Source organism: Staurois parvus, unplaced genomic scaffold, assembly GCF_062004578.1.
Source record: "Staurois parvus isolate SC_StPar_1 unplaced genomic scaffold, SC_StPar_1.0 ptg000059l, whole genome shotgun sequence".
Lineage (NCBI taxonomy): Eukaryota > Metazoa > Chordata > Amphibia > Anura > Ranidae > Staurois > Staurois parvus.
This window is the reverse complement of record NW_028317855.1, coordinates 8,008,972-8,021,468: the sequence shown is the minus strand read 5'-3', so window position 1 is coordinate 8,021,468 and position 12,497 is coordinate 8,008,972. Positions and strand designations below refer to the sequence as shown.

The 12,497-nt window shown below is 43.1% G+C and overlaps 1 long non-coding RNA gene across 1 annotated transcript in view; it reads left to right on the top strand.

Moving 5' to 3' along the window:
* Window positions 1–10,960, top strand: part of LOC149469805 (uncharacterized) — a 113,121-nt gene extending 102,161 nt beyond the window's left edge. Inside the window, exon 4 of the long non-coding RNA XR_016311510.1 lies at window positions 10,783–10,960. This is a non-coding gene — a long non-coding RNA (uncharacterized LOC149469805). The remainder of the gene's footprint in view (window positions 1–10,782) is intronic.
* The last annotated feature ends 1,537 nt before the right edge of the window (window positions 10,961–12,497 follow it).

Sequence of the window (12,497 nt, the reverse complement as noted above, 5' to 3'; positions counted from 1 at the left end):
GTAATAATTCTGAAGGTCAAGTAAAATACCCCCTTTGTGCTTAGACAGTGTCAGTCTCACGTAGCTGATTCTTGGTCTGCAGTTGTTCCAGAGAAAGCCAGAACATAGGTTCTTGTAGGAGAGTAGGAAAGCTCGAGGAAGTTGGATGCGTATTGTTTGTAGGGGCTAGAGAAGTCACGGGAGGGCATTTATTTTAAGGATGGCTGCTTTACCGAATCATGAGAAGATAGGTTTGTTCCAACACTTAAAATCGTTTGTTAAGTATCGCAGAATGGGCTGGTAATTTTTGTAGTACAGATCTCGAAGGCGCGTAGGAAGTTGGATGCCGAGATAAGTGATAGCGTCTGGTTTCCAGAGAAAAGGAAAGTTATTTTGGCAGTGGGAAACAGCTTGTGGTGAAAGAGATACATTAAGTGCGTAAGATTTCGAGAAGTTTATTGCGAGGTTCGATAGGGAGTGAAAGTTTTTCTGCTAAAAGGGCAGGGAGAGTAGTGTGAGGTGCAGTGAAATATTAAAATATTTATTGAAAAAGATGTAACAAATATATATATATATAAATAGAGAGAGCAGTAACACAACAGAGAGATAAAAGAAAGAAGTTTAAGAAGGTAGGATACTTGCAAAAATCGTGGTTTAATCAGAATTCACGTGTCCGAACAAAAGGGTGCCTTTTCTCCCAAAGTTGGTTCCTGATGTTAAAAGGGAGAATCTCTTCATCCTTCTCCAGGCATGACAGCCTCTTTTCTAGCAACCCAGCAGGGTGTTTCCTTAAAGCAGAGAACCAATCGCCTCATTTGGGGTGGGTTGTTAAGGCGGGGACCCCGGGTATGACCAAATCCCTCACACCTTTATACCATGGTCAATAACCTTCACTAGGTACATGTAGCAGCCTAGCCACTGGTAGATTAATATGCAGAATGATATCCTGAACGTCCAGACATCACATATGACATATCTTACCGTTCCAGATAAAGACTTGCTTTCTACTCTCGTGTAGGTGCCACATAGGGGAGTAAGGTTTCAGGTGACTCGTATTAAACTGACCTATCTGAATATATGCTTTGTTTTATTGTACCTTGTTCCTGCCGGGATTTATGAAATTGTATGAAAAAGTGGTTTCAAGTGGGATGTATGTTTTACTGAAATTCTGGAATGCTTTTCATGTCCAGTGACGGACTGATATATAGCTTTACGACCAGGCCAAGGCAAGAGCCTGACAGACATCCTGGAACCAGCTAATTGGGTATCCAGCTGTGCCCTGTGCACTCCTGAACTCAGCAGACACACAGACCACATTCCTTCAAAAAAGGGAGGGGGAAGACTGAACGGAGTGAGAATGACATTTGCAGGGTATGATACAAGATGGTAGATGTGACAAATGCGGTGTCAGACCCCTGACCTTCTCACCAAACTCGTGACCGAAGGACTAGTCAATCTAAAACCGCGATGTCACGTGCGTAACAATGCCATGCCCAGCTGCACCCTGCACAACGATTTTCCAGCAAATTGGACCACAATTGATGTACCGGCAGCCTGGGAGTGATTGTTACTGGGTCAGGTTAATTACACAATTAACCCTTCACACTGCCACCACCTCCTTTTTGCACAGAGAAAGAGGAAACTCAGCTATACCAGCAATAACACTATGATGGTTGAGATAATCGTCTGTATAACACTGTCACCGCAGGCCAGTTATACAGAGGGTTAAACAAGCACAGTAGCGCTCTTTTAGAGGCAGGAATTTGTAAATTGCATTAAGGAGCTTTAGAAACAGTTCAACACTTTCAGAAAGAAAGATTTATTACTAAAAGGTCAAAAGGGTGCAATAAAAATAATATTAATATTAATAATTTTATTAATAATAAAATAAATAATATTTACAGAAAAAGAGATGTAACCAATATACTGTAATATACTGTAATATAAACCAATATACTGTATATAAATATACAGAGAACAACAGCACAGCAAAGAGGTAACAGAAAGGAGGTTAAAGGGTTAAAGTACTGGCCAATCAGCCTTGGGTTTGCAGATCAAGTTTCAGAGCGAAAGGGCTGTCTCCCAAGTTTGTTCTAATGTTAAAAAGGGAGAATTCTTCAACTTAACTCTCTTACACCTGACAGCCTATTTTGTAGTTCCCTAGCAGGGGGTGTCTCTGAAGTCAAGGACCAATGCCCCGTTTAGGGAGGGAAGGTCTGGACGTAGACCTAAACTAGAGCCAAAATCTATTCTAGTTCATATTTTGACTTATAACTTTTCCTATGCACAAGTGACATTCCACCCACGGGTAGATTACTATGCAGACGCATCTGAGGAACGGGTAGATATGAAATATGAATTGCATATTTGAATGGTTCCAGAGATGTAATTTTCTGCTTTCCTAGGTATCCCAGTCAGGGAGTGTGACCTATCAAAGTGTTTGTCTTCTCATGGGCAATCTGAAGATATGTCTGGTTTTTATGTAAGTCTCTCATATTCCAAGATATGAGACACAGGGGAAAAATGGATTTTAAAAGTATTATCTGGTTCGTGCTCCTCTGGAATGTGTTTGAACAGGGGAAGGCTTGGGTTATCTTGTTACGATGTGCTAGATTACTCAGGTTCTTTGGACAGCGAGGCCCCAGCTCCCTTGGGGGTTTTATAGCTCGGGGCTCCCTGCTGTGCCCTTGCCTGTTGTGACACTGCCAACACACAGGCCATATGTTGCTGTGGTTGAACAGAGAGGAAGAACGAGACTGAGGGGGGGAATATGTTTGACCCTTTGCCAAGATGGAGGTTGAAGCCAAAATGGTTGAACCGCGTCCATCTCTGGGTGTACGCTTGCTACAGTAGATTTTTAACAAAATGGTTGCCCGCGTCCAATCGCCACAGACATAACAAAAGGGATACAAGTGCTGAGACCCATGGTCTGGAGTACAGTTTCCATCTAGTCACATGCTACCCTGTCAAATGCCTTCTCCGCATCCAATGAAAGGAAAAAACCTTTTGGTTGGAGGAGGTCAAGAGGTGGTGCAAGTTAGTAGCTTTGATGGTGCTATCCCTGGCTTCCTGTCCAAGAATGAAGTCCACCTGATGAGCCGTTACGATCGATGGGAGAAGGGGGAGTAGGTGGGAAGCTATAATTTTGGCAAAGATCTTGATAACTACATCCAGGAGTGAGTGAGTGCCTGTAGTGTGTGGCCTGAGTGGTGTCTTTGCTTGCTTTGGGTATGACGGCTATGTGGGCAGTCAGCATCTCCGGGGTGAAAGAAGCAGAGGGTGATAGGGAGTTGAAAGCACATAAGAAGGGGGAGAAGAGGACGTCCAAGAACATCTTTTAGTATGTGGTTGTGAGACCATTGGGTCCAGGACTTTTATTTGGTTTTAGCTGTTTGAGCACGAGTTCCCATTCTCTAAGATGAATGGGACGGTCCAGTTTTTTAGCAGTGAATGGAGTGATAGACTTAGGGCAATGACTAGCCAAGAACTCTCTCAGGAGAGTTGATCTGGAAGAGGGAGAGAGTAGGGGGGTCTCCATCCAGGAGAGGTTATATAAAGAAGAATAGAATTTTTCAAATTCTCGCGCGCTCTCTGCACTTCTAACAACTCTCTTGAGCTAACAGATTTATTGCTGTGTTCATAGAATAGTTTTTGCGACAAAATGTATTTCCGCCAGAGGTTTCGCCCCATCTCGTCTAGGAGGGTGCGGACCTCAGTATGTTCCTGGAGAGCTTGTCTGGCTAGTGTGTGTTTGTGTTTTGCTTCCAGGAGTTTGAGTTTGTTAAAGAGTTCCTTCCTGTTGTGGGGGGCTAAAGAGAATGTGAAATCTTTTTTCATTTGGGTGGAGGGTTCGCCATGTATCATGCAGGAGAAGGTCTTGGAGGCTGAGTTTAGGTGTAGGTTGTAGAGGAAAGAGTGGTGGGGGGGGTGGAAAAAGGGCAGGGGTGGGGGTTAAATACCTGGTGTGGGAGTAGGCCAGCTATCGCACCCTAAATGGAGGGGTTTCCGGTAGATGTCAGCAGGAACTGCCAGAGTGCCCTGTGTGGACATGGTAGGAAGTGACTGTGGATGGGGTGTTGTCCAGAGCCTCGCAGTGGTCAGGTGTGCAAACATAAAGGCAGAAGGGGATGAGATTCCATGGATGGAGGGTGTGGCCTCTCTAATATGTTAGCCAATTACCTTATGTTTGATCACAGGGGCAGGATGGTGATGAGGGGACCGTTGGGTGAAGGGGGTTCAAGGGAATAAGAGGAATAGCTGAGACAACCTTGGAATCAGCTGCCAACCTTGGAATCATGCTGGTCAAGCATTGCATGAATGGGAGTAATACTGGGGCCTGCTTGCAATAAAGAGACTTTAGGGACAATCATTTAAGGTGAGGTATGCAATATGGGATCTGGGAGTCCGAGGAGGAGATATAGCCATCTATCATTGAAGATGATCCTCAGGGATGGGAAGAGGTGAGATGCTATGGTCTGCATGCAGAATGGAGCGGGACAATGGTAGGGGAAGAAGAAAATAGGAAGTGGGAAGAGGGGAAAGGGGTGGGAGTAAGAGGGTGGTGGAGAGAGTGGGGAGTTGGAGGGATGTAGGGGTAGGGGCAGTCATTTAATTAGAAAAAATCTTCCTCGGATTCCCAGTCGCCAGATCATGTAAGACAAAGTAGAACTTATAGAGCAATGAGACGATAAAGCAAATCAGCATACAAGTATCATAGTACAACAAGTGAGAGACAAGCATAACCATTACAATAATGAGGCATGACAGAGTTAAGAACTAAGGTGATAGTATCCATGCATTTGGGAAGGAGAGAATGGGGATGGGGAAGGAAGGGAAAGGAGAAAAACCAAACAGCAAAGGGGAGGGGAATTAGAGAAGGGATGCGGTACACGTGGAGGAATAGAGGGATGAAGGGAAGGAGAGGAGGTGGGTTGGGGTGTAGGGTGGACAATGGAGAAAGAAGAAGAAGAAGAAGCATGGAGGAGGGTTTGTCCCTGCACAGGTAAAAGTCAAATGCTGAGTTAGAATAGTATTGTAGGAAGTCCCACAAGTCACTTACCTATGCAGTAGGGCATTGAGTTATATAAGAGGCCTCTGTACTCCCCGGGGTAGAAAGGGGCATATGAAGCTGGTAGTGCCATATTTCAAAGGAGTGTAGCAGATGGGGTTGGAGAGAGATGGCCAGAAAGTAAAGCAGGTATGGTGAATGGGGTGTTCCTTAGGTGAAGCAGTTGTCCTGAGGCTGAAAGATCTTGATTGCGTGCTATCTTCTGCCATGGAGCATCTTTTTCCTGTTCCGGGCCTGCAGGAGGTTGGTCAAAAATCGGGGGTAGTAGTCCAGAGAAGCAATGGTTGATAGAGGAGGTAGGTGGAAAGCACTTCTCAATGTAGGTCATCTCAGAGCAGACTTGCAAGTGTCCAGGTATATGGGCATGCTGGGTGAAGTGGGCATCAGAGTAGTCCCTTGTTACAGTTGAACTTGTGAGGTGAACGAGGCTATAGCTCCTACATTTCTGTAGGAGGGTGACCTATACGGTGCAGGTCAGCGTAAATGAGAGTTCCAAGGAGGTTCTGAAGAGATGTGAGAGATCCCACACATAGGCGAGATTTCTCTGGCATATGTAATGGTAGAGGGGCGAGGAGAGATGCTGGGGGGAGTAAGGAGAAGCTGGTACAGATTTGCAGGTACCGATGAAACCTGGCATAAAGGGGTATTGCAGATCTAACAAGGTCTTCTGGTATGCCTGAGATCAGGTGAAAGAACAAGGGAGAACAGTGGTGTGGCATGAGTCCTCATGCCAATGAGGGAGCTGTAATAGGGTCTTCTGGTCTATGAAGAGTGTTGGGCTCTTCACTGAGCTGGTGAAGCTATAGGGCTGCCATTCCTAGGGGCTCCAAAAGGAGCCGGAGGTGGGGAAGATGGAGGAGAAGAATGGCGGAGTTTGGGGTCTGCGCGGCCAACTTCATGGACATCTTCCATTGAGGTGGCCCTTCTCAGAGCAGCAGATACTGATGATTTGATGTCTGCAGTGACTGCATGTAGGTCCGCTAGGCTCAGTGGGGGGGTGGCGGGGTCGCTCGGAGAGGAGCAGGAGTGGTCTTGGGATGCAGAAGAGAGGCTGCTGGGTGAGCAGGATCTGCTGGAGGGTGCCTGAGGCGAGGCCTGGAATAAGGCCTGAGACAGTGCCATAGTGTCTCTGTGCTGTGACTGGAATAGCTCCGGAATGTTCAAGCACAGCTGGGTGTTTTGAACCCAGGGAGATTGGGACCTGGATTCTGAGGCACTGCACGATGATTTTTCCCATGTCCATGCTGTAGATTGCCGGTGCCTATGAAGGTGCTGGACCACGAGGCTCGGGAGCTCAGGGACTGGGCTGCTATCTCGGATCGGGACCAGACCACGCCCATTGACAGTGTTTTACCAGCCTTCAAGGTGTTTAACTTATGGATAGATGCTTGCCTAATGTACAGTATATGAACTCATGATTGAACCTTTGCACAAAAATTGGTCTGCTACATCAAGGACCTGACTGAAGCAGCCACATTCCAATAATTTCTTTATACATAAATGTCACCTACTCCCTAACTGGGAATTGGGTAAGCTGTTTTTGAGTTGTTTGGAATGTGCAGTGAGATAATGTAGTAGGGTATTTCTGTCAGTGGGTTTTGTAAAAATAGAGGTAGACAAAAAGCCATCACAGTTTGAGATCTAAAGGTTCCAAAATTAAAGAAAGTTCAGGATTAAATACCATCTCAGGAAAAATAATGCATAACATTTTTACAAACCTTTTAAAAAATGACACACTCCATTGCTGCATAAGGAGTATATAATCTCCTTCGGCTACTTTGCAGTGTTTTATACCTCATCCAGGCCTTAACATATTTCTATGAACATACTAGAGAAAACACTATGCAAAGTAGCCAACAAAAGGGCTAGCAAATGAAGGAGCAGCTGAGCTACCCATGGCAGTACCACATGTTTGTATATACTGTTTATCCTCAAAGGCAAAAAATGATGTTAATTAGAAGAGACAGCCCTAAACATTCCACACACTTTGAGAAGAATTCATCAAAACTGGAGCAGCCAGAATCTGGAGCAGTTGGGCATGGCAACCAATACGCTTCTGTCTTTCATTTTCAAAGCTTATCTGAACAAGCTGTGGCTAGAAGCTGATTGGTTGCCATGTGCATCTGTTCCAGATTATATCTGTTCCCGTTTTGACAATTTTCCCCCATTATGCTTGTTGCATTGCTTGCAACTCAGCTTCATTAAGAATACAAGTGTAGAGATAGGAGGTATCCATTGTAGTTAAACTTCAACCATCAAGAAAAACATTATATGCTTTAGGTTTATCAAGGAATTAATTTGTATCCTGTATGTATGCAGGTAGTCTCTTTATTAAGGGCTGCAAATAAAGGTCAATAAGTTGAACCAAAGGTTGGGTCAGAGACCTTGTGGGTCTGAATTTCAGTGGAAAATGTCCCCTGTTTTTGGTAGTCCATATATGACTATAGTAGTAGAGGATGTTCATTACATAAAAATTCAGCCACCTCATCAGTGAACCAAACATTTGCATGTTTGTATTGTCAATCAAAGACTGAAGATTTCTCATTATGTTGGGTAATACAGTAGATTTTTTATCAACCTTGTAATAAATTGCATTAAAAACATAGATAATATGTCACTCCTATAGTCAGAATGGTTCATCACTACAATGACCATCACTACAAGGGCCCCACCGTTACCTGCATGCTTAAAAATATGTCATTATCATTCCACAGGGACCACAGTGCTTTTTTTTGTCCTTATTCAGATTCTTTGATGACCTTTCATGGTAAGCATGGTTAATGATGTTGTGTCTGATGGTGCAGATGTAGTTTTCAGTGGGGGTGTACTGCCCAAGTAGTGTTTTTTGACTTTTCATCTTAAAACAGTCCATCTCAGAGCAAACCCTGTCAGATGGGTGTGTATGAAAAATTGTCTGGTTTTGAGTGACCTCTAAAATCCAAAAAGTTAAATCTCAAAAGCAAAGCCAATAAATCTACTAGATAGACAACAATCCCCTAGAAAATAACATAAACTCACCAGCTGTGATTTCTCTGGACGATCACTGGTGTTTCCAGGATTCCCATCATCTATTGATGTTGTGTATTTGAAATGTGCTGCATCTTGTTGCTACCCCTCCTGGGTCTTTGGCAGCTCTGCCTCCTTAAAAAAGGGTATCAGAACCACCAGAGGAAACAATTGTTGTAATGAAAATCACTCTGAACATGCTGTCTGTGGATAGATTTTCTGTCTGTCCAGGGAGCATATTGGATGCACACAGTCAACATTATACATCCTGAGAGGTTAAACATTTTGGATGAATGCTAGATCCTGAAAATACATACTTATCTGATCAACACAGTGAAGTTGATTTAAAACTGGAGAGTGCAGAATTTGATGTAGCTATGCACAGTAGCCAATCAGCTTCTAACTTCAGCTTGTTCAATTAAGGTTTGACATTAAAAAATCTGAAAGCTGGTACATTGTTTATTACTTTGATATGCTTTTATAGCTGGGAGATGCTTGCATGTAATGAGCATGTGCATGAATTTTCTGAATGTTTTCCTCTAGTTGCTGTCTGAGCATTAATTACCTTTTATTTATTTTTTTCTGGACTTTTTTCCCCATGTATACATTTTTTCCTTGCTGCTTTTTTGGATGTACTGTATATGTAATATATTACAATAAAACTAATCTGATTAGCTATACCCTCCTTACTGTGGGCTTCAGGGTGCATGTTATAATCTTGCTAGACTATAACTAATGCATAAGGGCTTGCTCAATGTACTAGTTTACTTGTAGCCTATGCATTTATCTAGGTAAGAGACACATATATGTGCCTGCTGATGCTTTCAGTAAAATGCATATTTATTTTATTAGTACCATATACTGTAATACCCATGTATTTGTGTGTATTTTACATATACTTTATGTATATATGACATTTTTGTATTTTCTCCCATGATAGTGTTTATGTAGTAAGTAGGTGTTTGTGTAGCATGAATAAACCTCCCAGTAATGCTATTACTAGGCTGCAGGTAGAGGGAGCTCTAATGATTTGTAGTATGATTTCAGGAGACTAAGAACCAACAAGCTCACATTAAACTCAGAATGAGCACGTGAGTCATGTGTGTTTCTGGTCTCCTCTTGATACAGGTTAGTCACACTTGATATATGCTCACTTTGTTCAATTTTGTGATTGTTATGACATTCACGTTCTCTGTTTAGTATCCTATATGTTAGTAATGGTAACTCTCTAACACAAATTGATATGCTTTTCCATGTGAACTGCGCTGCCACTATGAAGAAAGTACCGTATTTTTTGCTCCATAATACGCACCTGACCATAAGACGCGCCTAGGTTTTAGAGAAGAAAAACAAGAAAAAAAATATTCTGAACCAATGAATTGAAGACCCAGTACAGGAGATGACCAGAGACTGCGGACATAGTACAGGAGATGACCAGAGACTGCAGACATAGTACAGGAGATGACCAGAGACTGCAGACATAGTACAGGAGATGACCAGAAACTGCGGACACAGTACAGGAGATGACCAGAGACAGCGGACATAGTACAGGAGAAGGTCAGAGACTGCGGACACAGTACAGAAGATGACCAGAGACTGCGGACACAGTACAGGAGATGTCCAGAGACTGCGGACATAGTACAGGGGATGATCAGAGACTGCGGACACAGTACAGTAGATGACCAAAGACAGCAGACATAGTACAGAAGATGGTCAGAGACTGCAGATACAGTACAGGAGATGACCAGAGACTGCGGACACAGTACAGGAGATGACCAGAGACTGCGGACATAGTACAGGAGATGACCAGAGACTGCGGACACAATACAGGGGATGATCAGGGACTGCGGACATAGTACAAGAGATGACCAGAGACTGCAGGCACAGTACAGGAGATGACCAGAGACTGCGGACACAGTACAGGAGATGACCAGAGACTGCGGGCACAGTACAGGAAAAGACCAGAGACTGCAGGCACAGTACAGGAGATGACCAGAGACTGCGGACATAGTACAGGAGATGACCAGAGACTGCAGACATAGTACAGGGGATGACCAGAGACTGCAGACAGTAAAGAGATGACCAAGAGACTGCAGACAGTACAGGGGATGACCAGAGACTGTGGACAGTACAGGGATGACCAGAGACTGCAGACAGTATAGGGGATGACCAGAGACTGCAGACCTTTGGGGAGGGACGGGGAGCGGGTACCTGAATTTTACAGGTACCCGCTCCCACTTCCGCGGAGTTGTCCTCCGGCTGTGCCAGGTGCCCACTGTACGTGCGCGAGAAGCGCTGCACTTTGTGAATGGCCCAGCATCTTCTGGAACCTGTCATGTGTCCCAGAAGATGCCGGACCATTAACAAAGCGCAGCGCTTCTTGCGCATGCACAGTGGGCACCCAGCTGTCACAGCCGGGTGACCACACTAAAGATGCCGGCGCGGGAAGACTACAGCGTTGGACCGAGCAACAGGTAAGGTCCTGCTGCAGAGAAGAGATGAGTAGCCGGCCTGGTATTCTGACACGGTGGCGGTGGCGGAAATACCGGACCGGCCGCTCCATATTCGCTTCATAAGACGCACTGACATTTTCCCCCCTTTTTTTGGGGGAAAAAAGTGCGTCTTATGGAGCGAAAAATACGGTAATTAACTGTATAATGTGATCCATCTCTGTTTGTCACATTAAACTCGAAATGAGCAAGTGTGTTTCTGTTCTCTTCTTGATACAGATACTGCAAGTTGCATCTTTGTCATACCTCACACTCAGATCACCAATAATCCTGTAACATTTACACTGTTTTCACAAGAAAACAAGGTCAGGGACACTAGGATGTCTCCTTCCCTACCGGTGAGTGTTCTCTTTCTATGTATGCATTGTTTGTTGTATGTTTATAACATGCCTGATGAAGAGTCCTGCACAATCCCAAAAGCTGTCTATGCAATCATACAATAAAGAAGAGCTTTGCACCTTATAACAAGCTCAAACCATATCTTATTCGCATTATACAGTTGATTCCAGTATGTTGTGCCAAAGTAATATACTCTATGTCTTCAGACATCAGGGGACACCTCAACAGACCTGAGATGGTAGTCTGAAAATCCAACCGCCACAAATTTCTCTGTATAAGTATCATGCCATAAATACATAAAATCATTTTGGCTATATGTTTAGGAACAGACAACCCTGGCTCTATGGGGAACAATTATCTGGAAAAAATTTTTTTTTAACAATTGATCTTTACCCTTAGGATAATGACCAAGCGTGTATGTGGAGGTCATAGTGTGCCGTTAGTCATACAACTGTTCACCAATCTAACCACTGTGATCACCACATATGCAAGAGTAACCTAAAACTGGCCTTTTACGTTAGCATAACCAAAAATTGTGATTACCTACCTGATTGGATAGAAACGTATTGAATTTTTGGTTAGGTCCTTTATTCTACATGGGAGATTATAAGTAGATTGTACTGTCAGTTTGTAGTGTGTTTGGCCAGCTGACGGTATAATATTATGAATTGATTTTTCCCTTATTAGCTGTCTGGTTGGCAGTATGTTGGCATTAAGGACAAAAAAAGAAGGATAAAAATAAGTTAAGACCTATTACTATTGATTATCATATTAGGTAAAAATTACAATAATTAATTTAAAATATGAATATTTTATACTTTATGGAAATGTATACACACTTTTGTCCACTGAGCTTTCCAATAAATAAATATGCATATATTAATAGAAAAAGAAAGGAGTTATTTCACAGAGCACAGTGAACAGTCCAAGGCTCTAAAATAGGCTGTATCTGATTCAAACGTCAAAAGCTATTAAATGAGTTCTGTGTCACATAAGGGGTTGCTTCTTGCTTTACATTTCCATGTTTTATTCAAATTGGAATTCTTCTAATAAGCATTTAAGATGCACAGACAAAGTGACAGCGACGGAAACTCAAGTTCACCTTGATTTTGATTTTGTACATCCATCATTTTCACCATTCCTATTAACTATGTCTTCCAGTGGACATATATCAACACATCTATATTTTACAGAATCAGTGCCCTGGCCTTTCATACCATGGCCTTATTATATGCCCAGTGCCCAAATTTTCATAGCACACAGAACCCACTTAAGGAGACTTAAGTTTATTGTTAATATATTTAGCAAACACTCATTTTTATCTTCTTACCTATTTGGGTTTTTTTTATTTGTATGGTAAACATATTGTGTTAAGTTTTAGAAGGTAAACATTTTTGAAACTCCTACTATAGAAGCCTATGTGGCTGCTATAAAGTCATACAGCAAGTAAAGATTGGGGGGGATTTACTAAAATGGGTGCACACAGAATCTGGTGCAGCTGTGCATGGTAGCCAATGAGCTTCTAACCTCAGCTTGTTCAATTAGGGTTTGACAATAAAACCTAGAAGCTGACTGGTTATTATGCTTGTCTGCAC